At 43.3% G+C, this 26,017-nt stretch overlaps 1 protein-coding gene across 3 annotated transcripts in view; it reads left to right on the forward strand.

Moving 5' to 3' along the window:
* SGK3 (serum/glucocorticoid regulated kinase family member 3) overlaps positions 1-26,017 on the forward strand; it is a 118,696-nt gene that overhangs the window by 26,467 nt on the left and 66,212 nt on the right. The window lies entirely within an intron of this gene.

Consider the following 26,017-nt stretch of genomic DNA (forward strand, 5'->3'; position numbering starts at 1 on the left):
CAGGATCCTGCGCAGATTTGATGCGCAGGATTTGTAGCTGCAGATAAGAAGCTGTGCTCAGTCATTTAGTTTACATTGAAATCTGCAGCAGAAAATCCTGCGCATCAAATCTGCATTTGTGTGAATGTACCCGAAGTATAGTTCCTATGACAGGTTCTGCCTGCCACTATTTAAATACTGTTTTCTAATGACTTAAAAAAAATTTGGAAAATGTTTTCATTGTTATGGACACCAATGATTTGCGTGTAAAATTTGTTATTTTGTTGCTTACACATGCTTTCTAGTCATCTTTATCTGTGAGTACAGAGACTTTTTAAAGCGACCTTACACCCTAGATCAGGGTTTCTCCACCAATGTTCCTTTAGCTGTTGCAAAACTACAACTCCCAGCATGCCCGGACAGCCTTCGGCTGTCCGGGCATGCTGGGAGTTGTAGTTTTGCAATAGCTGGAAACACTGCTCTAGTTGGATGCTGGCCAACCACTCTTTCAGCCGAATGCTTTTCCTGCTAGCCTCACGTGCATGTGTAAGCCTGGGTTCACATCACGTTTTTGCCATACTGTTTTCGATCAGTTTTTCTAAAGAAAACCGTATGGCAAAAAAAACCCGGATGGAACAGTATGGGAAAAAGTAAACCGTATGCGTTTTTAAACTGTATACTGTTTTTAAAAGTGCATACAGTTCCGTCCGTTTTTATAAAAAAACATACGTTTTTGATAATTTTATCAATTTTTTATGGGAGGGGTGTTGGGTGGGGACTTTAGGATGCAAATGCGCATGTGTAAAGTAATAACAGTATACGGTTTCCCGTATGGAACTGTATACATGTGCGTTTCCCATTGACGTCCATGTTAAAAAAAAAAAAACGTATGCGGTTGCAGTACGGTTTTTAAACCGGAGTCAAAACCGTGGTTCACCATGTTTTTGTCTCCAGTTTAAAAACCGTACTTCAACCGCATACGTTTTTTTAACATGGAAGTCAATGGGAAACGCACATGTATACAGTTCCATATGGGAAACCGTATACGGTTTTTACTTTGCACATGCGCATTTGCATCCTAAAGCCCCCACCCATCACCCCTCCCATAAAAAATTGACAAAATTATCAAAAACGTATGTTTTTTTTTTTTTTTTTTTAAACAGACGGAACTGTATGCACTTTTAAAAGCAGTATACTGTTTAAAAACGCATACGGTTTACTTTTTCCCATACTGTTCCATCCGTTTTTTTTTGCCATACGGTTTTCTTTAGAAAAACGGATTGAAAACAGTATGGCAAAAACGTGATCTGAACCCAGCCTAAGGCTGTGTTCACACATCCAGAATTTTCAAGGAAATTGCAGTGCAGTGGGATTCTGCAGCAGCGCAGAAATTTGGTGGAAATTCTAATTCCAGCCCCTTGCCTGACAATTCTTTCTGCGAAATCCGATCGGTAATGCATTACTGTCTATGGAGATGGCACATTTCCGAGCGGTCGGGGCGAACGCTGTCTGTGGAATGTTCGCACGGAAATGTTCTATATATTCTGCTGTGTGAACATAGCCTTAAAGGGGTATTCCAGGCCAAAACTTTTTTTATATATATCAACTGGCTCCGAAAGTTAAACAGATTTTTAAATTAAGAAAGTTGCAACAGCACTCTTGGTCAAAAAATTGAGGCTCTTAGCTCACTCTTTGATCAAAATGTGTCCCCGCATCCACCACGCGGAGCTGGCCTCGTATCGGATGGGACCCTAACATGATAACTCACCTCTGCTGTGCATATAGCCTCTGACTGTGTGACATGTTGTATCAGCCATTGACTAAACCACCTCCAGTCTGAGAGGGGTGAGGTGCACAGCTAAAGAGGGTGCCACGCCCCCCAACTTACAAAGTAAAAACAAACGGAAAAATTTGTAATTTGTAAATTACTTCGATTAAAAAATCTTAATCCTTCCAATAGTTATTAGCTCCTGAAGTTGAGTTGTTTTTTTCTGTCTAATTGCTTTCTGATGACTCACATCCCGGGAGCTGTGCAGTATGGGGATATTCTACCATCATGCACAGCTCCCGGGACATGACATCATCATGGAGCAGTTAGACAGAAAACTTCAGAAGCTATTAACTATTGAAAGGATTAAGATTTTTTAATAGAAGTAATTTACAAATCTAACTTTGCGGAGCCAGTTGAAGTTTTTGCCTGGAATACCCCTTTAACATCAATGGACAGATGGTAATAAGCTGCTGAAAAAACACATCTGGCAGCGGCTTATGTCCCATGAGAGCAAAGGATAGGACAGATTGAACCCAATCCTATTTTTTTCACTGATAAGTGTCATTGAGGGAGAGTCAGGACACCCCAGACATATTAGAGGTTGGCGGGTTTGACGTCCTATGTCTATGGGCACTTGAAGGGATAGCTGTGTACTGGTTATCGCAGATCATGTTGGCATGTTTTCCATCATGCTATGGGGGAGAATTTTTCCATTAAGTTTGCACAGCTTTTTTGTTGCGAATTGCAAAAAAATTGTGTGATTTAAAAAAAATAATGTTTTATTGCTTTCATCCCTAGTTATTTATAATTCTTTTGTTATTTTATCAAAACTCCTTACGATGAAGTAAATTTTGCCAGTAAACTACGTAGCCATTGGCCAGTGCAAGATGGTATGGTTTAAAGGAGTACTGCAGTGTAAGACACTTATCCCCTATCCTCAGGATAGAAGATAAGTGTCTGATCGCAGGGGGTCCGACCGCTGGGGACCCCAAGATCTCCCGTACAGGGACCCAGCATTGCTGCAGCTGTGCACAGCTAATGCGCGTGTCGTCGGCCTCACTTAGGTCTACGACACGATCCCCCCCCCCACCATACAGCTCTATGGGAGAGGCACGCCTCCTGCACTCAAGAGCCACGGCAGAGCCGGGGGGTCCCAGCGTTCGTATTTCCCGCAACCAGACACTTATCCCGTATCCTGAGGATAGGGGATAAGTGTCTTAGACTGCAAATTTCCTTTAAGCCACATGCTGCTGGCTCCTTGTGTGGATTCATATTATGCCCCATTCACATGATGGAATGTTTGGGCAGATATTCTGCAAGCAGCAGGCCCCGACAGGACAAGCCAGCGCTAGGACTGGTCAGAAATGTGCAGTCCCCATAGCTGGCAGTGCATTGCCGAGCAGATTCCTCAGAAAGAATAGACATTCAGCCTTAGGCTATGTTCACATGGCGGAATTCTGCTCAGAAATTCCACTGCAGCAGAGTACCATTGATTTCAATGGGATTCTACTGCACTGTGCACACAGCAGAATTCCGGCTGTGATCAGCCGGCTTTTGCTTTGTTGTCAGCTGATAGCTGTGTCTTTTACATAGGGCAATAATTGACTGGTTGTAAAATGCCCTTAAGTGTAGGTTCACATACAGTGGTAACATGCCACGTGGGCAATTGCTGCATGGCAAAATAGCAGGTTTTTTGCCCATATTGCAGCGGTTTTTTTTTTTAAAGTGGTTATAGGCGACATGGTTTTCACAGGTAAAATGGTAAAAAATTAGTTTTACGTTTAAAACTTATGTTGGCAAAAGCTACACTGAAAAACCACAAAAATTTATGGTAAAACGTGTGCGTGTTTTGTTGACAGGTAATTGGCCGCACAGCACACCAGGTACATGTGAATCCAGCCTAACAAATGGCTGTATGAATGTTGATGTGTTACGTGTGGAAGCCTTAGGCTATATTAACATGTGAGAATGTCTGCATGGAAAATCTCCCTATGGATATTCTGCAGACTGCGGGTGCCAGCATGACATTCCAGCGCTAGGACCACACGGGAATAGACGGCAATGCATTCCGTGCAGAGTCCACAGAAAGAATAGACAAGTCCATTCTCCCTGCGGACACCGTAGTCAGAATTTCGGGACAGAAATATCTGGGGCAGAAATTCCACCATGTGCATAGTGCAGCGGAATCCCATTGAAATCAAGCTGCTGCGGAATTCCTGGAAATTCTTACATGTAAACATAGCCTTAGGATATGTTACACAAATTTTTGTGTCATGCATTCTAGAGATGAGCGAATTTACAGTAAATTCGATTCGTCACGAATAGAGATGAGCGAACTTACAGTAAATTCGATTCGTCACGAACTTCTCGGCTCGGCAGTTGAGGACTTTTCCTGCATAAATTAGTTCAGCTTTCAGGTGCTCCCGTGGGCTGGAAAAGGTGGATACAGTTCTAGGAGACTCTTTCCTAGGACTGTATCCACCTTTTCCAGCCCACCGGAGCACCTGAAGGCAGAACTCATTTACGCAGGATAAGTCATCAACTGCCAAGCCGAGAAGTTCGTGACGAATCGAATTTACTGTAAGTTCGCTCATCTCTAATGCATTCGGTGCAAAAATGTGTGTAAAGTGCCCCCAGAATGTAATCCATTGCTTTCATTAGTAAAAATGTATCATTGTGTGCTGGATGTTGCATGTCACGTATTCTGTACATGTGTATTTCCACTTCTTTTTACACCATGTGAACCCATGCCATGGACACAGTGTATTCTGCTGATGTAGCTTGGGGATTCCAGCATGATGTCACTGGAAGAAGGAGCGTGTTTTCCTCATAGCTACAAAGACATTGGACTACAAATAGTTCTTACAAATGTTCATTGCTGCAAGCAAGGGTGGGAACGACTACTGTGTATTTATCATTCATGTTGCATGGTAACATTGTTTGGTAATAGGCCAGTGGTTTCTAAGATGGGCTTGTTTAGCTATTGCTCGTACAGCAAATGAAGATTAAGAATAATTGAACTAACTTCGGGGGGTTTCTAACCTCATGTCTCCACCACTGATCACTAGAACAAAGTACGTAGATGCTTCCAATGAGTGGCAGGAATTTGAGCGGCGCTGAACAGGATCAGGAGGAAGACCTAGAGCTGAAACCAGACTTCTTTATTTGGATAATGCGTTACAAGCAGCGAAACGCGTTGCATTATCCAAATAAAGAAGTTCGTTTTGAGATTCATAAAGCTCCGTAGTAGATTTTTTTTGAGTAAAAAAAGTCGCACATATTTGTGCACGTGTGACTTTTTTATACATGCTACGACTTTAGATTTTTGCTTATTCCAAAGCAAATTTCTGAAATCTGCTCACTATTTATGAAGAAAAAAAGTCACATCTCCATTTAAAAGTTGCATGTGTATTCCAGGTCCAACCTGGCTTACAGAAAGTACATACATCCGCAGAAAAGGACAGTAACACCCACTTTAACAACTGTTCTTGTTCTGCGTCATGAAACAAAGCTGCTACATTAATGTTACTGTTAATTATAGAAAAAAATTATTATATAACTAATAACTCACACCTTGTTCATTTTAGGACACGTATATGCTGGTGTACCCACTAAATTTTAAAATTAATGTTGTGTTAAAATAGAATAAGCAACAAAATAATTGTGTAAACATTTTTACAGACTATGTAAATAACCCAAATGTGGCACTAAAATTTTTCCTTAAAAAAACAAAAAAATAAAACACTTCCATAGTATAACAGGTTCATGCTCATTTTGGGGTGGGTAACGTACAGAGCGTTTTTTTTTTTTTTTGTGGCTTCACTATTGTTTATGTGCCTGTTGGTGCTGCGCTGTCTTCCTTCCTGATGTAAACTTCGGCCTCAGCGCAGTGACACAAGACTCCGCCCACCAATGTCACAAAATGTGGGCTCAAAATTAAACAAAAAAGCCTCCAGAGTACGGATATTCATGGTATATGGCATAGTATGTTTTTAATTTCTGAGGAGGGTGGATGGGTTGTTGCGGGATAGTTGGAGTGCAGCTATTTAGTGCCAGGCAGGCCAGTCAGGGTGTCACCTGGGCGGTACGCCCCCCCCCCCTTCCCCATCACTCTCTAGCAACGCTACTGGTAATAAAGGGTAGATAAAGAACTTCGGCTATTAACATAAGGGAAAACTTTTCTGCTTTAAAAAATGCTTTTGTAAGCGGGTTTCCCGGGTTTTGCTTACATGCGATTTATTTATCAAGGCCGTGCGACTATTACATAAATAGGTCGCATGTAAGCAAAAGTGAGTAAAAAAAGACATTGTCATATAAAAGCCATACGTTTGAAAAGAATGATAAATCTCCTTCTAGGTCTTTCTCCTAATCCTGTTCAGTGCCGCTCAAATTCCTGCCACCCATTGGAAGCATCTACGTACTCTGTCTATTACTAGGAAGGCTGCAGACGGGTCTACACTACACGTTCAACATTGTTGTGTATATTGGTACACAACAATATTTGGTAAGAGGCTCCTTACCCTCACCATAACCATTCCTTGAGCCGCTGTGATTCTCCACATGGAGCGCCTCTCCCCTTTGGTCTAGTTCACTAGAACAATGTGTTATTGTGGGATGGCCTTAAGGTTAACCCCTCTGTGTGTGGCAAAGGGTCCAGTGACACCCCACCCATACTGGTGTCATGGTACAACAATTATTTGACATATATAGTCCTTTTTACTTTCAAATGGTGCAGTAAACTACACACAGATCCTGACCTGCTGTCTTTACTGCTGCGGGTGTCGCTCTTTATGGCTGACATCAGGAGTCCCCGTGATGCATGTATAGTTCTTGTATTTTGCTGGTATATCTTTTGCCTAAATATGTTTGGGATGCAGCATTGTGATATCTGAAGCATACCGTACCTCACATAAGTGAGGACACACATAATATTGTTAATGCCGTCATTTATCTGCATTAGCAGTTATTCTCAGCATCAAGTGTGATGGTACATCTATAATGGTACATCTAAAAGCGGGATGGTCTATTCCTCTTACAATGATATATACATGGAGTTATACGGCATGTCATTTGCCAGATGAATGGGCCTTCTCTATTAACTTTTTTTTTGCAAATGGACGGCCCTTTGGGATAAAACTACAATTCTGTCTTCTATTGCTTTGGACTATTTTTGTTACTTATTACACTATCTCCCCAATAAACCACATCCTGTTAGCCATGGTAAAATGGGTTGATATTAATACACTGCTCAAAGAAATAAAGGGAACACTTAAAGCGTACCTGTCATAGTGCAAAAAATAAAATTAAAATAAAAGTGATATGTTACTCAGGACCCAATCCTGATCATGTGCATATAATTTTTATGTGTCTCTGACCTATATATCCAGAGATATAAGCATTTATCTGCTGGTGAGTTACTTTTTCATTGTGCAGGCTGGAGGGGGCGTGTCAGTCTGTCACCCTCACAGGAGCAAGCCTGGGCAGTCCGCCAATCAATACTCTCTACTCTGTAACCCTTTCCTCTCTGGTTTTATGCTGTGTCATGTGTCAGAGGAAGATGCTTGGAGCTTGCCTGCAGTAATCAGAAGACATTATGGTGAATACATAACAGGATAAAATGTATAAATATAAGAATAGATCTTCATAAAATTAGTGCAAGGATTTTTTTGATAAAAGTACCGCATTTTTATGAATACATGTTCTATCTGTTTTATCTTCTCCTAGTAAAGCTGGATGCTAATCAGCATAGCTGTCACTATGTGTGTCATTCATCTTTCACAGACTCCTGAATGTCTGATCAACTTCTTTGTCATTCAGGAGTCCGAGAAAGCTTTGACTATTTCAGCATGCTGGGAGTTGTAGTTTAGTAACAACTGAAGCTGTAATGTTTGTAAATAACTGTGTTAGAGCAGTGTTGCCTCCAGCTGTTTTAAAACTACAGCTCCCAGCATGTCCACACATCCTTTATCTGTAGTTTTGCATACACAATAGAAATCTCCTATACTGGATACCGGTATGCTTTATGGCCGGTATCCAGTATGCTGTAAAATCTAGACTAGTCTGTCTGGCTAAAAAACAGGCGACCCCTAGTGGTGGCTATTTTGAGCTTGAATTTCAGGTGAAAATGTACATTTTTTTTAACAAGTGTATATTGTGAAATGTCCTATTATAATGAGTCTTGCACTATATGAAAAGTTTTTTTTAACAATGACAGTGCCTCTTTAAACAACACTGTAACTCCAAGTCAATCACACTTCTGTGAAATCACACTGTCCACTCAGGAAGCAACACTGATTGACAATCAATTTCACATGCTGTTGTGCAAATGGAACAGACAACAGGTGGAAATTATAGGCAATTAGCAAGACACCCCCAAGAAAGGAGTGGTTCTTCAGGTGGTGACAACAGACCACTTCTCAGTTCCAATGCTTCCTGGCTGATGTTTTGATCACTTTTGAATGCCAGCAGTGCTTTCACTCTAGTGGTAGCATGATAAGGAGTTTACAACCCACACAAGTGGCACAGGTAGTGCAGCTCACCCAGCATGGCACATCAATGCTGTGGCAAGAAGGTTTGCGGTGTCTGTCAGTGTAGTGTCCAGAGCATGGAGGCGCTACCCGGAGACAGGCCAGTACATCAGGAGATATGGAGGAGGGCAACAACCCAGCAGCTGCAGAAGGAGCACTTCCAGAGCCCTGCAAAATGACCTCCAGCAGGTCACAAATGTGCATGTGTCCACTCAAAGGGTCAGAAACAGACTCCATGATGGGGGGGGGGGTATGAGGGCCCGACGTCCACAGGTGGGGGTTGTGCTTACAGCCCAACACTGTGGTGGACATTTGGCATTTGCCAGAGAACACCAAGATTGCCCAATTCGCCACTGGTGCCCTGTGCTCATCACAGATGAAAGCAGGTTCACACTGAGCACATGTGACAGTCTGGAGATGCCGTGGAGAACGTTCTGCTGCCTGCAACATCCTCCAGCATGACCGGTTTGGCAGTGGGTCAGTAATGGTGTGGGGTGGCATTTCTTTGGGGGGGCCACACAACCCTCCATGCGCTTGCCAGAGGTAGCCTGACTGCCATTAGGTACCGAGATGAGATCCTCAGACACCTTGTGAGACCATATGCTGATGCGGTTGGCCCTGAATTCCTCCTTTAGCAAGACAATGCTAGACCCCATGTGGCTGGAGTGTGTCAGCAGTTCCTGCAAGAGGAGGGCATTGATGCTATGGACTGGACCGCCCATTCCCTAGACCTGAATCCGAGGGAGCAAATCTGGGACATCATGTCTCACTCCATCCACCAACGCCACGTTTCACCACAGACTGTCCAGAAGTTGGCGGCCACCTCATCAGGAGCATTCCCAGGCATTGTAGGGAGGTCATACAGGCACATGGAAGCCACACACACTACTGAGCCTCATTTTGACTTGCTTTAAGGACATTACATCAAAGTTGGATCACCCTGTAGTGTGGTTTTCCCCTTTGATTTTGAGTGTGACTCCATATCCAGACCCCCATGAGTTGATAAATTTGATTTTCATTGATAATTTTTGTGTGACTTTATTGTTCGCACATTCAACTATGTGTGGTGACGCCAAAGTTGTGGTTTGACCACGGGGTGTGAAGGGTGTAGATGGATGGGGCAGATGGTATAGCCCTGGGGCAAGGTGTTATTAACCCCTAATGTTCATGACGCCAGAGTGGTTTTCCCGGTAACCACCTGAAAGGTAGTACCACTATTCCAAGGTTAGGCAGGGCAATAATAGTCCAAGACCAGGTAAGGGTTAACGGTAGCTTTGCTGAGGTCAGACAGTTGTTAAAGTCTTTACAGCAAGGCCAAAATCCCAGACGGTCGACCAGTAACACAGAAAGGGCTTTGAAGCTTGCTGTGACTTGCAGTACGTTTGGGTCAGACTTCAATACAGCCACTCTGACTATAATTGACTTGACTTTGGTAGAGACAGCAGGCATAGATGAGTTGACTTGTGGCTGGTGTGCAGGCTTTATGGTCTCCAGGTGTACTGGACACAGGATCTGTGAGGTCTGTGCTTTGCTGTTCCTCAGGATTTGAGAGAGAGATTGTAATGGCTCCCCCTCTTATAAAGGGGGGGCTGAGCAAGAAGCCCATAGGTCAAGCTGCAGGTCAGGTGGTCAACTGGTGCTCTCTGGGTAAAATAACACATCATGTGAACATAACAGTTGATACCTCCAAAGGTCCTTTATACTTTATATACCTATACATAACATTATGCACTATATTTACAACACTATACATAACATTAGACTTACTACTATGGGGGAAACGCTGCAGGAGAGCCCCTAGGACAATGAGGGCCTAAGTACTGTACAGGAGTATATCCTGTACAGGGACAGTACATATGTAAAGACAAAAGTATTTCATATGATTAGTTCATTCATTCAGATCTAGAATGTGTTATCTTAGTGTTCCCTTTATTTTTTTTGAGCAGTGTATATCTGGTCATACATACATTGGAGAGCCAGTTAGCATTACCCTGGCAAAAGTATGAGATGATTTGTAGCAATTAATATGTATGTCTTAGTGTGTATACCAGGGTAAAGGTGATTATGCAGCAAACCGTCACCTGAACATACCAGGACCATCAATTTTCATTTTAGTATTTACTTGGAGATAATTGTATATCTTGGCATACTTTTAGATGTAAAGTTTATGTGTGGTATCCCGGTACAGGACATGTCCTGTCCCTTTTGTCTGGAGTCCCCTCAGCCAGAGTCCCTCCATGCTAATGGGCTCTCCTGAAGGGCTAACCCCTAGTCGCCTCTTAATATATCATATTTAATGTATATATTTATATATGTAATTTAATCTAGGATACCTCTGTATAGGACCTTTAGAGGTCACGTGCCTTTGATTTATGTATGCTATGGTTTAAGGACCTTTGGGTCATGTGATATACCCAGAGTTCCAGAGATCAGGACTGACAGGTTTGGCTATCCAATGAGCTTTCTCCCACCCCCTTAATATATAAGGGGCTGCAGCCACTAGATTCTCTCTCTTAGTTCCGGACTATCGAGTAGCACTAATCTCAGCACAAATCATCAATTCAAGCTAGGCCTTATCTTCCGCAGCCACTAAACCGTGAGTTATCCAGCTCAAAACTACTAAAATCCTGTGTGACTACTGCAACTCAATTATCTTTAAACCAGTAGCACAGTGGCTAGCAATTACAGCTCATTGATATCTAAGAAGCAAACCTGTGAGGAACCTGAACTACGGTCCTCTATACAAAGACTGTTTTGTTTCCTGCAGTTGCATAAAATATGCAGTAAAGTTTATTCCGGTTTTCATCAAATATCTGCTGTGGACATTCAATTTTTTCTTCCTACCGTTTCTGGGACGGTTGGCGATAGGACCATTCCTCTAAGGAAACCGCATCCTGGCGTCACGACAACAAAGGGTTAATATCAACATACCCTACACTGTTACCTGCACCACCTAGCCACCACATATGTTTTAGAAATTTTTCTTTACAATATTTCAAATGGTGGAATGCTTTACTCAACAGAGGTACTTGGTGGTTGCAAGTAACAAACTTCTTGATGGTTGACAAGTTTTTGATGGTTCTCACTCAGAGGCATATGCTTAAAGGAGTATTCCAGGCAAAACCTTTTTTTTATATATATCAACTGGCTCTGGAAAGTTAAACATATTTGTAAATCACTTCTATTAAAAAATCTTAATCCTTCCAATAGTTATTAGCTTCTGAAGTTTTCTGTCTAACTGCTCAATGATGATGTCATGTCCCGGGAGCTGTGCATGATGGGAGAATATCCCCATAGGAACTGCACAGCTCCCAGGACGTGAGTCATCAGAGAGCAGTTAGACAGAAAAAAACAACTCGACTTCAGAAGCTAATAACTATTGGAAGGATTAAGATTTTTAATAGAAGTAATTTACAAATCTGTTTAACTCTCTGGAGCCAGTTGATTATATAAAAAAAAGTTTTGGCCTGGAATACCCCTTTAAATATCAGATGTAATGGAAACTGAAGACTTGTGGTTCTATGTGGCTAAGTCTCTAATAACAGTCTCTCTCCCCTGAGCCAGGGTTACAGTAGCAACATGGGTTAACCACACGTGGTCTCTTACTTGTCACTGTAGGCCTTCCTGCAGGCTCAACACTACTCAGCCTCTCAGCCTTGCGTGACTGATGGTACTCAATGACATACTTGTCCATTTCCCTGCTCCACAACCTCTCTGCCCTCAGTTGTCTCCCTGGCTGCTTCACTTCACTCTTGTAGGTGTCGTCATTATTACCATCCTCTTCTGTCATTACTGGAAATTGTGTGGTACACTTTTCTTACACGCCACAACTTTACCACAATGCTGGCCCAGTTCTCCACGTCCAGCTGTTCACTTCTTATACACAGGTCTTGGTGCCTGTGATGGTTCTCTCCAGGGACACTCCTTTCACTTCTCAACTTGCTCGCCTTCAAAACACACCAGCGCAGAATGTGCATTTGGTGGAAAACCATGCATTTTATTGCTAGCATGGGGACATCGCACTTTCACTAATCCTAATGTGGTGGCCCAGTACGGGAGGTGTTGCCCCGTGCTCCTGCTGTCCTGTCAGGCAGCCTGCTTCAGTGTCTTCTAAACCCCCTGCACTTGTTTCCCCATTGTAAATATGTTTTACCATGTAAAGAGTTATAAATAAAATGTAATTTTGCTTTAAGAGTTATACCATGTGATATGTCATGTGATTGTTACCCAAGAGTGACCTATGGGCTCCCTGCTAGTCTCGACCTTATAAGCCCTGGGTGGAGCTTCTCTCTCTGAGCTCTTAGCTCTTGCTTCCTGCTGAGGTCCAGTGCAGTTGTGCCTAGTGTGTGTGTCCAGAGTGTTGGAGACCTCAAAGTCCAGTCCTACAGCCACCATCATTTCAAGTGAGCATTTCAATTCACAGCTTTAGGAGTCAAGTCAAGTCAGTCCCTGTCATCTGTCAAGTCAGCGTGGTCTGCATTCAATTGTCCAGTCCTACTACAAGTCCCAGCAAGCCCTTAACCCCTTAAGGAAATGCGCCCTAAATGTATGGTGCTGCATAGCACCTCTTAGCGCACAGCGCCGTATTTTTACGGCGCGGCTGTGATACGAACGCTGGAGATGCGCTCGCTTCATTCCTGGTGGGTTCCGGACGCGGACTCGCCAGTAATGGTGGACATCAGCGATCGTGCTGATGTCTTCCATTAACTCCTCAGGTGCCGTGATCAGTACAGGTCGCGGCATCTACAGCAGTGCGTGCGGTACTTATAATGGCTGTTCTGATTGCCCGTGGAGGTCCCCTCACCTGCCTCCGTCCGTCTCCCGGGGTCTCCTGCACTGATCTGCCTTCCAGCAGACCAGAGCAGAAGATCGCTGATAATACTGATCTTTACTATGCCCTATGCATAGCACTGAACAGTATTAGCAATCTAATGATTGCTATAAATAGTCCCCTATGGGGACTAAAAAAGTGAAAAATTTAAAAAAATAAAAAGTTTTTAAAAAAAAAGAAAAAAATTGAAAAATGCCCTCACCCAATAACGTTTTTAATCACCCTTTTTCCCCATCTTAATACATAAAAGCGTAAAAAAATGATAAACCTATTTGGTATTGTTGCGTGTGTAAATGTCTGATCTATAAAAATATAATGTTAATGATCCTCTACGGCAAACGGCGTAAATGTACAAAAAATTTTTTTAAAATTCCGCTTTTTTGTCACATACAACTGCACAAAAAATTAATAAAAAGCGATCAAAAAAAGACACACATACACAAATATGGTACCAAAACAAACTACAGATCATGGTGCAAAAAATGACCTCTCACAAATCCCTGAATATGGTAAAATAAGAAAGTTAGAGGTGGTCAAAATAGGGCGATTTTAAACATACTGATTTTGTTAAAAAAAAAAAAAAAGTTTGAGATTTTTTAAAAGCAGTGCAATAATAGAAAAGTATGTAACCATGGGTATCATTCAAATCATACTGACCCAGAGAATAAAGAAAACATGTATTTTTTTACCGTAAAGTGTACAGCGTGAAAACGAAGCCCCCCCAAATTAGCAAAATAATGATTTTTGTTTACATAAAGAATTTTTTGAGTTTACCATACATTTAAGGGTGAAATGAGTTATGTCATTGCAAAGTAGAACTGGTCACGCAAAAAACAAGCCCCCATATGGGTCTGGGAATGGAAATATAAAAGAGTTATGAATTTTAAAAGGCGAGGAGGAAAAAACTAAAACGCAAAAATTAAATTGGCTGAGTCCTTAAGGGGTTAAGGTCTCTGCGTCACTGGTCACCTCCTTGGGCCCTGGCTGAACTGTATAGACTCTACCAACTGTCTACCCTCAGTAAAGCTACCGTTGTCTGTAACTTTGCATCGGAGTCTTTACTGCCCCTGTGCCTAGCCCAGGATCCAGCGGTATACCTTTGGGTGGTTATAGGCTAAACCATGCCCTGGCATCACAAATACAAGGGGTTAATGCCATCTGCCCCTAGGGTAACAACATCTGCCCTCATCACACCCCGCTACCACACTAATCATACAGCAGGTGTTTCATGCCAGCCCCTGCTAAAGTCATGTGGTGCTCAGGGTTGAACTTCCCTACCGTCATGTTGTTTAACTGGACAGATACAGGATCAAGTACAGTAACACATTTGCTTGGCAAATTCAATACAGTTCACAGTATATCATAGTCTGTTACACAACCTACAAAAAAAGGAACAATGGCTAATGTAAACATGCTAATTCTCAGCAACAACAAGAACTTTACACTATTGTAAAGAGGACACCTATATACACCCACCTTACAGGAGTAAACAACAGTGACCACTTTGGACTTTTCACCACGCACAAATAGAGCCATATTTACATCCCCATTAAAGGCTCATTTATGATGGTCAATTATGATTACCATATGCTAATTTCTGATCTGTCATAAAGATAGCAGGGCAGGTGAGTCCTAGCGTTCAGTGAGTGATGCTTTGTTGAGGAATCTGTATACATAATGGCCCTGATTTACTGTTGTAAACCCAACATGTTTTGTCGGGTTGTGCGACAGATCCTGGTGCATTGCTGTACCTAATGTGAGGAACTATACTGCACCTAATGTGGGGAACTATACTGTACCTAATGTGGGGGAACTATACTGTACCTAATGTGGGGGAACTATACTGTACCTAATGTGGGGGAACTATACTGCACCTAATGTGGGGAACTATACTGCACCTAATGTGGGGGAACTATACTGCACCTAATGTGGGGGAACTATACTGCACCTAATGTGGGGGAACTATACTGCACCTAATGTGGGGGAACTATACTGCATCTAATGTGGGGGAACTGTCTGGGGGGGGGGGGGGCCCATCATAATGAAGTCCTCCGTATTCTTTTTATCTCGCTTGGGGGGCCTCAGATTTATTTTCGCCTAAGGCCTCAAAAAGTCTACAGCCGCCTCTGACTGCAGGTTATTATATTATTCAATATAGTGGGATACTATAGATACAATATGACCAGTTAGATGATCCACTCAGATATGGATTTTGCACCTCTGCTGGTGATTCAAACAAAATAATTATTTTCTAAATCTTTATCTGTGTATTATTGGCCAGTAGGAGTCTGGTTAGTGATTTAGCAAAGGTCAAAGATGATTTCATTTAATTAAGATATTTCTTACTAATAGAAAGACAATGCTATCATACAAGCTCCTCACCATTTTAATTGGACTGCACGCGTAGTTATGTTAATACATTTTTTTGCTTTAACTATTTGTTTATGTTAGGGCTTGAATCCACATGCAGCAGCCTCCATTGCTATCAATGGGATTCCACTGTCAAAGACTGTCCGGGCATGCTTGGAGTTAGAGTTTTGCAACATCTGGAGGCACAATGTTTGGAAAACCCTGCCTTAGAGCATCTATGAGACTTGACATTTTTATTTTGTTGTACTCAAGAGAATGACAGGTGTGGAAACAACTTGGAGCTTTTACTGAACAATCTGTCCATGTAATGAGAGTACAGTCACATGGGTGGATCTTTTGCAAGTTTCCCACTGTGAATGTTAGTCGTGGGGGATATTCTGCAGCAGATTTGCAGCAGTTTCTGCTGTGGCTAAAAACCGCAGCGGGAAACGTGCAAAAGATCCACCTGTATAATTGTATCCAATCACAGTCTTTAAATTTTTAGCACAGAGTGGTATGTTACACTTTTTAAGCAGATGAGTAATTGGTCACTGTACCTTTATCCCCTCTAAGGTGAGCTTTTAAGCCTTTTAGTACTTATCAGCTGCTGTATGCTCCAGAGGAAGTGGTGTCGTTCTTTCCAGTCTGACCACAGAGCTTTCTGCTGCCACCTCTGTCTGTGTCTGGAACTGTCCAGAGGAGGAGAGGTTTGCTATGGCCATTAACTCCTGCGCTGCACAGTTTCTGACACGAACAGAGGTGTTAGTAGAGAACACTGTGATTGGACTGGAAAGAACTACACAACTTCCTCTGGGGCATACAGCAGCTGATAAGTATTAAAAAGCTTAACATTTTAAATAGAAGTAATTTACAAATATGTATAACTTTCTAGCACAAGTTGATTTGAAAACATTTTTTTTCCCTCTGGAGAATCCCTTTAATAGCAAATATACTGACTAGAAAGTCTGTAGCTCACCAATCATAAGAATTTGTGTACCCTTATTTGAATGGAGTGGTGATTATGTAGGTGCCCAAATGCTTTATTCCTTATTGGACTGATGGAGCTAAGAGCAGTGCCATGTAATCTTTATCTTCGGACAACCACTTTAAATAAATGTCATTTTGTGTGTACAGACCCATATGTATTATTCCGCTCACACATTTGTGACTTACAGGGAACAGTCACACTGAAAATGCAGAACAATCTGCAGGCACTATGTTATAGAGCAAGAGGAGCTGCCACTAGCCTGGACTGTATTTTCAATACAAAAACCTTACAACGTAGACAGGTGTTTTTTTGTTATAAAATATATGTGTATATAATATTTTTTTTTTTTTTAAACATTCCATGTAGAGAAAAGTGAGAAAAACAGAGCACTCACCCCAATGTAGGTGTAGACAAGAGCTTCTTTATTGTGCAAATTGATAGCAGAAACGGGCTTCCACACAGTGGGGGAGGCAGAAGAGATGTTCAGCAGGGGGTCACACGGGGCGACGGTCCGTATTGTACAGTTGAGGGGGGCCTGACGAAGCGCAACTGTGCAATACAGACCGATGCCCCGTGTGACTGCAAAACCCCCCGCTGAACATCTCTTCTGCCTCCCCCACTGTGTGGAAGCCCATTTCTGCTATCAATTTGTACAATAAAGAAGCTCTTGTCTACACCTACATTGGGGTGAGTGCTCCGTTTTTGTCGCTTTTCTCTACATGGAATGTTTCACTGGACTGTATCTATGTGTTTAGCACCATCTATCTGTATAATAGGACAGAGCTGACAGCAAGACCAGGGCTCATTTAATAGCTATACACCTGTACGGATTTGAATAGTGGTTGTGCCAGGATTGCTTTCTATCTTGAGAGTGGGACATATATATATTTTTTTACTTTACAGCTCCTACATTCCTCCCGTCATGTTACAAACCTATAGTCCTTCCTAAACCTTGCCTTCACGAGGAATGTTTACTCCGCTGCTTGGCTATGACTCAGCATGCAGAGTATTTTATTCATGTGGCCGTTCGTACAGCTTGGTTTCAGTATTTTGCAGGGTTACTGAGCAGTTGCTAAAACAAGACTCATATGGGTTACATTAACTCCCAGTAGGTATACAGAGTTATGAATGAAGAACTCCCATGTTGTGTGAGTAGAATATTTTGCATAAAGATTTATTCTTGTGTGGTGGCCCAGTACAGGAGTTGTTATTCTGTACACCTGCCAGTTCTATGTGGCGCCTTCCATTTCAGTGTTCCCCTGGGTCCACATCCCTCCTCAGGACACTAAAGTGTTAATAATCTCTTATGTTATATGCTGGTTAATCTGTTGAGGCTTTTGTCTCTTTAAATATTGTTAAGGCCTCTGTAACCATGGTGTAATGTGAACAGGTGACTTGTTGGTGACCTATGGGTTTCCTCTAAATTGCTCCCATATATACCTGGGAGGAGTCATCTTAGTTCAGATTAGTGCATGCTGAGGTACAGTCAAGTGAAGACCTGGGAGTTGTCTGGTGTTCCTGAGGGAGACCAAGGCCTAAAGCCACGCACCTACTACCAGTAACCTCTGCAGGTGAAAGTCAAAGCCAGGCGGTAAGCACAAATACAGGGGACCAGTTTAGTCAAGGTAGTCAAGTCTGTCAAGTTACTAAAGTCAGCGTGGGTTGCACAAGCCAGTCCAAGTCCACTACAAGTCCCAGCGAGCTAGCAAGCTTCCTAAAGTTCACTGAGCATCTCCTTGGGCCTGAACTGAGCTGTAAAGACTTTAACATCTGTCTGCCTCAGTAAAGTGCTGTTGTTCTGTAACCTTGCATCGGTGTGATTATTTACCCTGCGCCTGGCCCAGGAACCAGCGGCCATTCCTCGGGTGGTGAAGAGGATAAATACGCCTTGGCGTCATGAACATTAAGGGTAAATACCATCTGCCCTAAGGGTTAACAACATCTGCCCTTCCAACACCTTCACCACACTTGTGCAAGTTGCTCAGCTTTAGAATGGAACTGTACTAAATAGAAACATTTTATACAGTTTACTGCTTCCTTTGTCAATATACACTGTACTCTTTAACCTCTTAAGGACGCAGGGCGTATGGATACGCCCTGCATCCCAAGTCCTTAAGGACGCAGGGCATATCCATACGCCCGTGGGAATTCCGGTCCCCACCGCTAGCCGGTTGGGGACCGGAGCCGGATTCCTGCTGAAATCGTTCAGCAGGCATCCCGGCATATCGCCCAGGGGGGTCATTATGCCCCCCCATGTCGACGATCGCCGCAGATCGCTGGACAATTCAGTCCAGCGATCTGCGGCGATTCCGGGTCAATCGGGTCTCCAGTGACCCGGTGACCCGGAATTACTGGCTGTTCGGGGCCGTCTCTGACGGCCCCGAACAGCCAGAGCCTGCAGGGGTGAGGTGGCACTGGTGCCACCTCACGATCGCCCTGATTCGTCGGCCGGATTACCGGCCGACCAATCAGGGCGCCTGCTGCGGGTGTCACTCCCGCACCCGCTCCGCCCCTCTTCCGGAGGGCGTGAGCGGGTGCGGGAAGACGACCCCGGGTGCTGGGGACCCCGATCCCCGGCGTCAATGTTGGGATCGGGGCCCCAGGAGCGACGGCGGCGGCGAGGGACAGTCCTGTGATGAAGCAGCAGCAGGAGGTGAGTTACAGCCTCCTGCTGTTGCTTAGCAACAGCTCCCAGCATGCAAAAAGGGCATGCTGGGAGCTGTAGTTATGCAACAGCAGGAGGCAGACCACCACAACTCCCAGCATTCCCTATGGGCATGCTGGGACTTATGGTTTTGCAACAGCTGCAGGCACATTTTTTCTATGGAAAAGTGTACCTTCAGCTGTTGTATAACTACAACTCCCAGCTTGCACAAACAGCTAAAGTGCATGCTGGGAGTTGTAGTGGTGCATCTGCTGGTTGCATAACTACAACTCCCAGCATGCCCGTTGGCTGTCGGTGACTGCTGAGAGTTGTAGTTTTGCAACAGCTGAAGGCACACTGGTTGTGAAACTTAGAGTGTTTTTTTTTACCTAACTCAGTGTTTCACGACCGGTGTGCCTCCAGCTGTTGCAAACTACAACTCCCAGCAGTCACCTTACACCATGCACCGTACATGCTGGGAGTTGTAGTTTTGCAACAGCTGGAGGCACACTGGTTGTGAAACACTGAGTAAGGTCACAAATTCCGTGATACATAACCAGTGTGCCTACAGCTGTTGCAAAACTAAAACTCTCAGCATGTACAGTCTGTCAGCGCATGCTGGGAGTTGTAGTTTTGCAACAGCTGGATGTCCCCCCCAATGTGAATGTACAGGGTACACTCACATGGGCGGAGGATTACAGTAAGTATCTGGCTGCAAGTTTGAGCTGCAGCAAATTTTCTGCAACAGCTCAAACTGCCAGCGAGAAACTACTGTGAACCCCCCGCCCGTGCGACTGTACCCTAAAAACACTACACTACCACAAAAAATAAAATAAAAAGTAAAAAACACTACATATACACATACCCCTACACAGCCCCCCTCCCCAATAAAAATTAAAGCGTCTGGTACGCCACTGTTTCCAAAACGGAGCCTCCAGCTGTTGCAAAACAACAACTCCCAGTATTGTCGGACAGCCGTTGACTGTCCAGGCATGCTGGGAGTTTTGCAACAGCTGGAGGCACCGTGTTTGGGAATCACTGGCGTAGAATACCCCTATGTCCACCCCTATGCAATCCCTAATTTAGGCCTCAAATGCGCATGGTGCTCTCACTTTGGAGCCCTGTCGTATTTCAAGGCAACAGTTAAGGGTCACATATGGGGTATCGCCGTACTCGGGAGAAATTGGGCTTCAAATTTTGGGGGGTATTTTCTGCTTTTACCCTTTTTAAAAATGTAAAGTTTTTGGGAAAAGAAGCATTTTAGGTAAAAATGTTTTATTTTTTTTACATATGCAATAGTCGTGAAACGCCTGTGGGGTATTAAGGTTCACTTAACCCCTTGTTACATTCCCCGAGGGCTCTAGTTTCCAAAATGGAATGCCATGTGGGCTTTTTTTGCCGTCCTGGCACCATAGGGGCTTCCTAAATGCGGCATGCCCCCAGAGCAAAATTTGCTTTCAAAAAGCCAAATGTGACTCCTTCTCTTCTGAGACCTGTAGTGCGCCAGCAGAGCACTTTTCACCCCCATATGGGGTGTTTTCTGAATCGGGAGAAATTGGGCTTCAAATTTTGGGGGGTATTTTCTGCTATTACCCTTTTTAAAAATGTAAAACTTTAGGGAAACCAAGCATTTTAGGTAAAAAAAAAATTTATTTTTTTTTACATATGCAAAAGTCGTGAATCACCTGTGGGGTATTAAGGTTCACATTACCCCTTGTTACGTTCCCCGAGGGGTCTAGTTTCCAAAATGGTATGCCATGTGGGGGTTTTTGCTGTTCTGGCACCATAGGGGCTTCCTAAAGGTGACATGCCCCCCAAAAACCATTTGACACTCCTTCCCTTCTGAGCCCTCTACTGCGCCCGCCGAACACTTTACATAGACATATGAGGTATGTGCTTACTCGAGAAAAATTGGGTTTCAAATACAAGTAAAAATTTTCTCCTTTTTACCCCTTGCAAAAATTCAAAAATTGAGTCTACAAGAACATGCGAGTATAAAAAATGAAGATTGTGAATTTTCTCCTTCACTTTGCTGCTATTCCTGTGAAACCCGTAAAGGGTTAAAACGCTTACTGAATGTCATTTTGAATACTTTCGGGGGTGCAGTTTTTATAATGGGGTCATTTATGGGGTATTTCTAATATGAAGACCCTTCAAATCCACTTCAAACCTGAACTGGTCCCTGAAAAAAAGCGAGTTTCAAAATTTTGTGAAAAATTTGAAAATTGCTGCGGAACTTTGAAGCCCTCTGGTGTCTTCCAAAAGTAAAAACTCATCAATTTTATGATGCAAATATAAAGTAGACATATTGTATATGTGAATAAAAAAAAATTATTTGGAATATCCATTTTCCTTACAAGCAGAGAGCTTCAAAGTTAGAAAAATGCTAAATTTTCAAATTTTTCATCAAATTTTGGGATTTTTCACCAAGAAAGGATGCAAGTTACCAAAAAATTTTACCACTACGTTAAAGTAGAATATGTCACGAAAAAACAATCTCGGAATCAGAATGATAACTAAAAGCATTCCAGAGTTATTAATGTTTAAAGTGACAGTGGTCAGATTTGCAAAAAATGGCCGAGTCCTTAAGGTGAAAAAGGGCTCAGTCCTTAAGGGGTTAAACGTCTTAGAAAGTGGCTGTTCACAACCAAGGGGTACAAACTGACTCTTTGTTACTCATGTGGTGTCCCGGTACCGTATTGCATACTGTACCTAGTGTAGAGGTCCCCAAAGTCAAAGTAACTATGTTCAGGTAGGGTTCCTCAGGTGGGACAGCCCCTATTCGCCTCTCCTTAATTCTAACTCTGTCAGTGTATGTATATATTTAATAATTATAGCTATATTTTATAGGAATGTATAGTACTTACCTTGTTCAGCGTCGCAGGACCTTCAGTCATGTGACCATGCTAAATAACCTCTGTGGTATGTTGGAGGACCTTAGGAGGTCCTTGGGTCACGTGTTACCCACAAATCTCTGTAATGGTGATTGACATCAGTATGGACCAATTAGCGTTAGTCCAGCCCCTGCCCATATAAGGGAGCTGCGTCCAATTATCGCTCTCTTGGGTTGCTGCTCTCGTGGATACCGGACTAACAGGACGGTGCCACGCAACTTTCAAAGACACGCTAGGCCTAAAAACCTCCGGCCTCAGCTGAACCAAAATCGTGAGTTCAAATCTAAATTCTTGCTAATGCTAGCCTGGCTACTGGACAACAACTAACCCCTAAATCCAGTGGAATAACACAGTGGAAAAGCTGTTGTTATGCTGAGAGACATCCTTGAAGGGATAAAGGCTGAAGAACAGGAAGATTCCTTAGACTTCATACCCAAGTCTACCCAGTAAAAAACAGATTGTGGATTAGAGAATCCACATCTCTGGCAATAGTCATTATACTGTTTATTTAGGGTTATTTAAGTTGTACAAAGACATATTGGATGCTAATTAACTTCTGTATTTTGGGTATTTTCGGGTGTTCTAGCTAAACAAGGCAAAACGCGGCAACAGCAGAATAGTTAAAAAAAAAAATCAGTCTAATAACAGCACCTTTTGATCTGTAGATTGGAAAGCTAAAGAGCAATCAGCTTTATATACTATGCAGGAAAACTTTGGCCTGTACTTTTAACCAAGAAGAAATAGAAAGCTAGATCTGGAGGATAGTGAAAGTAAAAGTTAGATTAATTCCTACCAAAAGTTCATATGTATGTACAGGGCTCAAGACCGGCAGAAACGCATGGAAATGGAGTTCCTGCACTTTTTCCACCGCAGGAACACTGTTCCCATTAGCAGGTGTTCTGCGGGATCAGCCCTTGAGCGGAAATCTTGGGTGAGTGCCTACACTTTTCTACCAGGACCTGACCCCTGCGTACGTACACATGAAAATGGACTGCTGACTGTGATGTTCCTGTGGGGCTCCTGGAAAGAGGGGATCAGACCTATATTTTAATAGGTAGTAAGAACTTATGAAGGGATCCTCTTACTACAGGCCCTACAATTGTTGCAACAGCTGGAGATCCACAGGTTGGGGAACACTGCCTTACATTATTATCAATAGCTTCTTCTGGCCTCTGTGACCTGTATTTATGCCTGTAATATAGCCCACTAATGTAGAATAGTAGCATACAGCTCTTAGTGACTGAAATGTAGGTACCTTTACACACAACTATTGTTTTCTGATGAGGCAGACGGTCTTTTTTTTTTTTTTTTTTTTTTTACTCCTATCGACATCCACTTTCAGGGAGTTATGTCCCTTCCTGATCCCTGCTATAATATTTCCTGTGAAGTTTTGTATTGGTGAGGTGGCCCAGTACGGGAGTTGTTACCCCTGTAAGAAGGTGAAAGGTATCGTGGTGGATGGGCGATAAGTGTCACCAAGGCTCCTGGCTTTGGTGAAGTGAGAGCCGATATTCATTCAGAGTCTGTGCTGCGATGCAGTCTGACACTGTGGCCTTAGCATGGCTGGAAGGCCAATCCGGGACGGCTCTTACTGGGAATGACCAAGTGCAGGGTGGGGGTCATTCTCCACAATCCAGGCCGTCTTTTGTTGGCCTTAAAGGCAACCTGTATCACCAGCTGAGAGGGATTTGCTAGTTGCAGCTCACACTGCCAGAGAGAGCTGAGTGTGGAGTTCTTCCCTATGTTTACTCCAAGGTTGGAAGCTGGTGAACAGTCTGAGAGAGGCCTGGTAAAGACTTGCTTGATGCCGCATGGCATGGACCCAAGTGTGAACAAACACCTAATGAAGACTTTTGTTACGTTTTCTTTGGTTCTGCATTTAAAGACTGTTTGCTGTGTGCCAAGTGTGAATAAAACACTGAACTTGCATTTAAAGTACTGTTTCCTTGCCTATATACTGCAACCGCACCTATTTGCAAGAGCGAGTCATCACACCCCGTACCCTTGCCGCCCTGTCAGGCAGCCTCCCTGCAGTGTCCCCTGCCTGGTATATTATCCCCTATGTTATGTATATAAGAATCTTTAAGAAAGGTTAACATGTGATCACCAGTTGTCATGTGATTGTTATCCAGGAGGTATCAGTGACCAGGTGACTTAAGCGTCACTAATGGGACCCCACCAGAGTTTCCCCCATAAAAGCCCTGGGAGGAGTCTCTTTTCTCTCTTTCCTGAGTCTTTGCTGAGGTGCAGTTGAGCCTAAGAGTATGTTTGGAGTCATAGGAGCCTCAAGTCAAGTCTGCAGCTACAAGTCTACAAGTCTACTAAAGTCTCAGCTTAGTCTGTCTCCAGTCAAGTGAAGTCACTGTCATCTATTGTCAAGTCAACGTGCCCTGCACTAAATTGTCCAAAACTACTGCAAGTCCCAGCAAGCCCTTAAGGTATCTGCAGTCACTGGTCACCTCCGTGGGCCTGGTTACACTGTATAGACTGTACCATCTGTCACTCAGTAAAGCTACCATTGTCCGTATCTTGGCGTCAGAGTCATTATTGCCCCTGTGCCTAGCCCAGGATCCAGCGGTATACTTTCGGGTGGTATTGAGGATAAATAACGCCATGGCATCATGAATACAAGGGGTTAATGCCATCTGCCCCTAGGGTAATTCCATTTGCCCTGCATCTCACCCCATACCACATTGGGTTCTGTGGAATTTGACATCAGCTTTGAAACATGATTGTGGTGACCCATGGGGTGTAGCGTTGTAGGTGGATGGGGCAAGATGGTATTAACCCCAGGGGCAAGGTGTTATTAACCCCTAATGTTCGTGATGCCAGAGTGGTTTTTGGGTACCAGAACCACACGAACGGTATCTCCGCTATTCCAATGGCTGGGCAGTGAAAGGAGAGTCCACAGCCAAGTTATGGTTTAACGGAGGCTTTGCTGAGTTAAGACAGGTGTCCTTATCTTCACAGCTAGGCCAGAATCCCAGAGAGTAGACCAGTAACGCAGAAAGGGCCATGCAGCTTGCTGGGACTTGTAGTTATTGTAATAGACTTTTGTTCAGCCATGCAGACTAGAATAGATCAGTGTCTTGACTTTAGTAGAGACAGCAGACATAGATGAGATGACTTATTGACAATGGGGCTGGTGTGCAGGCTTTGTGGCCTGGACACAGGATCTGTGATGTCTGTGCTTTGCTGTCCTCAGCAGAAAGAGAGAGAATTGTAATGGCTGCCCCTCTTATATAGTGGGGGGCTGAGCCAAAGCCCATTGGTCAAGCTGCGGGTCATGTGTTAAACTGGTGCCCTCTGGGTAACATCATGTGATAACATAACATATGACATCTCACAGGTCCTTTAGACTAACTATACATTAATACACTGACTATAATCCTATGACAATAAATGACAGTATAGTAACAGCAGGGGAGCCCCCAGGTCACTGAAGGACTCAACCTGACAGTGCCTTAGTGTAGTGCAGGACCATGTCCTGTACTGGGACATTACAATGACTTTTATAGAGTGCTGAAAACGCGATGTACCATTTCTGGATACAGAACAACATGTAATGAAGCCAAACATTTTTCAAGTGCAATTTACTGCCAAAAATGCATTCCACAATCATTCCACTCTGTGCAAACATCAAGGACCTGCGCTGTATTCCCAGATATATAGTAATGGTTTCCTTTATGTGTCATGTGGTTTTATTTTGAATGACCTGGCACATTATGAGAAGATTTGTGTTTTATTGCATCTTATGAAGTTATACCCCTCATAGGGATATTGACATCTAAGGCCAGGTTTACACTGTGTTTTTGCAGTACTCTAAAGGTATCCATTGAAAACCCGTCAAAAACAGTGATGCCTACATATACTGTAGAGTACTGCAGTGGCCACCATTCATTTCATTGGCCTGAATATAATCACCTAGTCATGCTGTTCAAGTTACTTTCCACTAGTAGCTAGCAGGACACAGTAGTGCACCAGAACAATACTGATGTGTCTACCTCTAGCATAATGCAGAAATGCATTGTGAA

The sequence above is a fragment of the Hyla sarda genome, chromosome 5, assembly GCF_029499605.1.
Source record: "Hyla sarda isolate aHylSar1 chromosome 5, aHylSar1.hap1, whole genome shotgun sequence".
In the NCBI taxonomy this organism is placed as follows: domain Eukaryota; kingdom Metazoa; phylum Chordata; class Amphibia; order Anura; family Hylidae; genus Hyla; species Hyla sarda.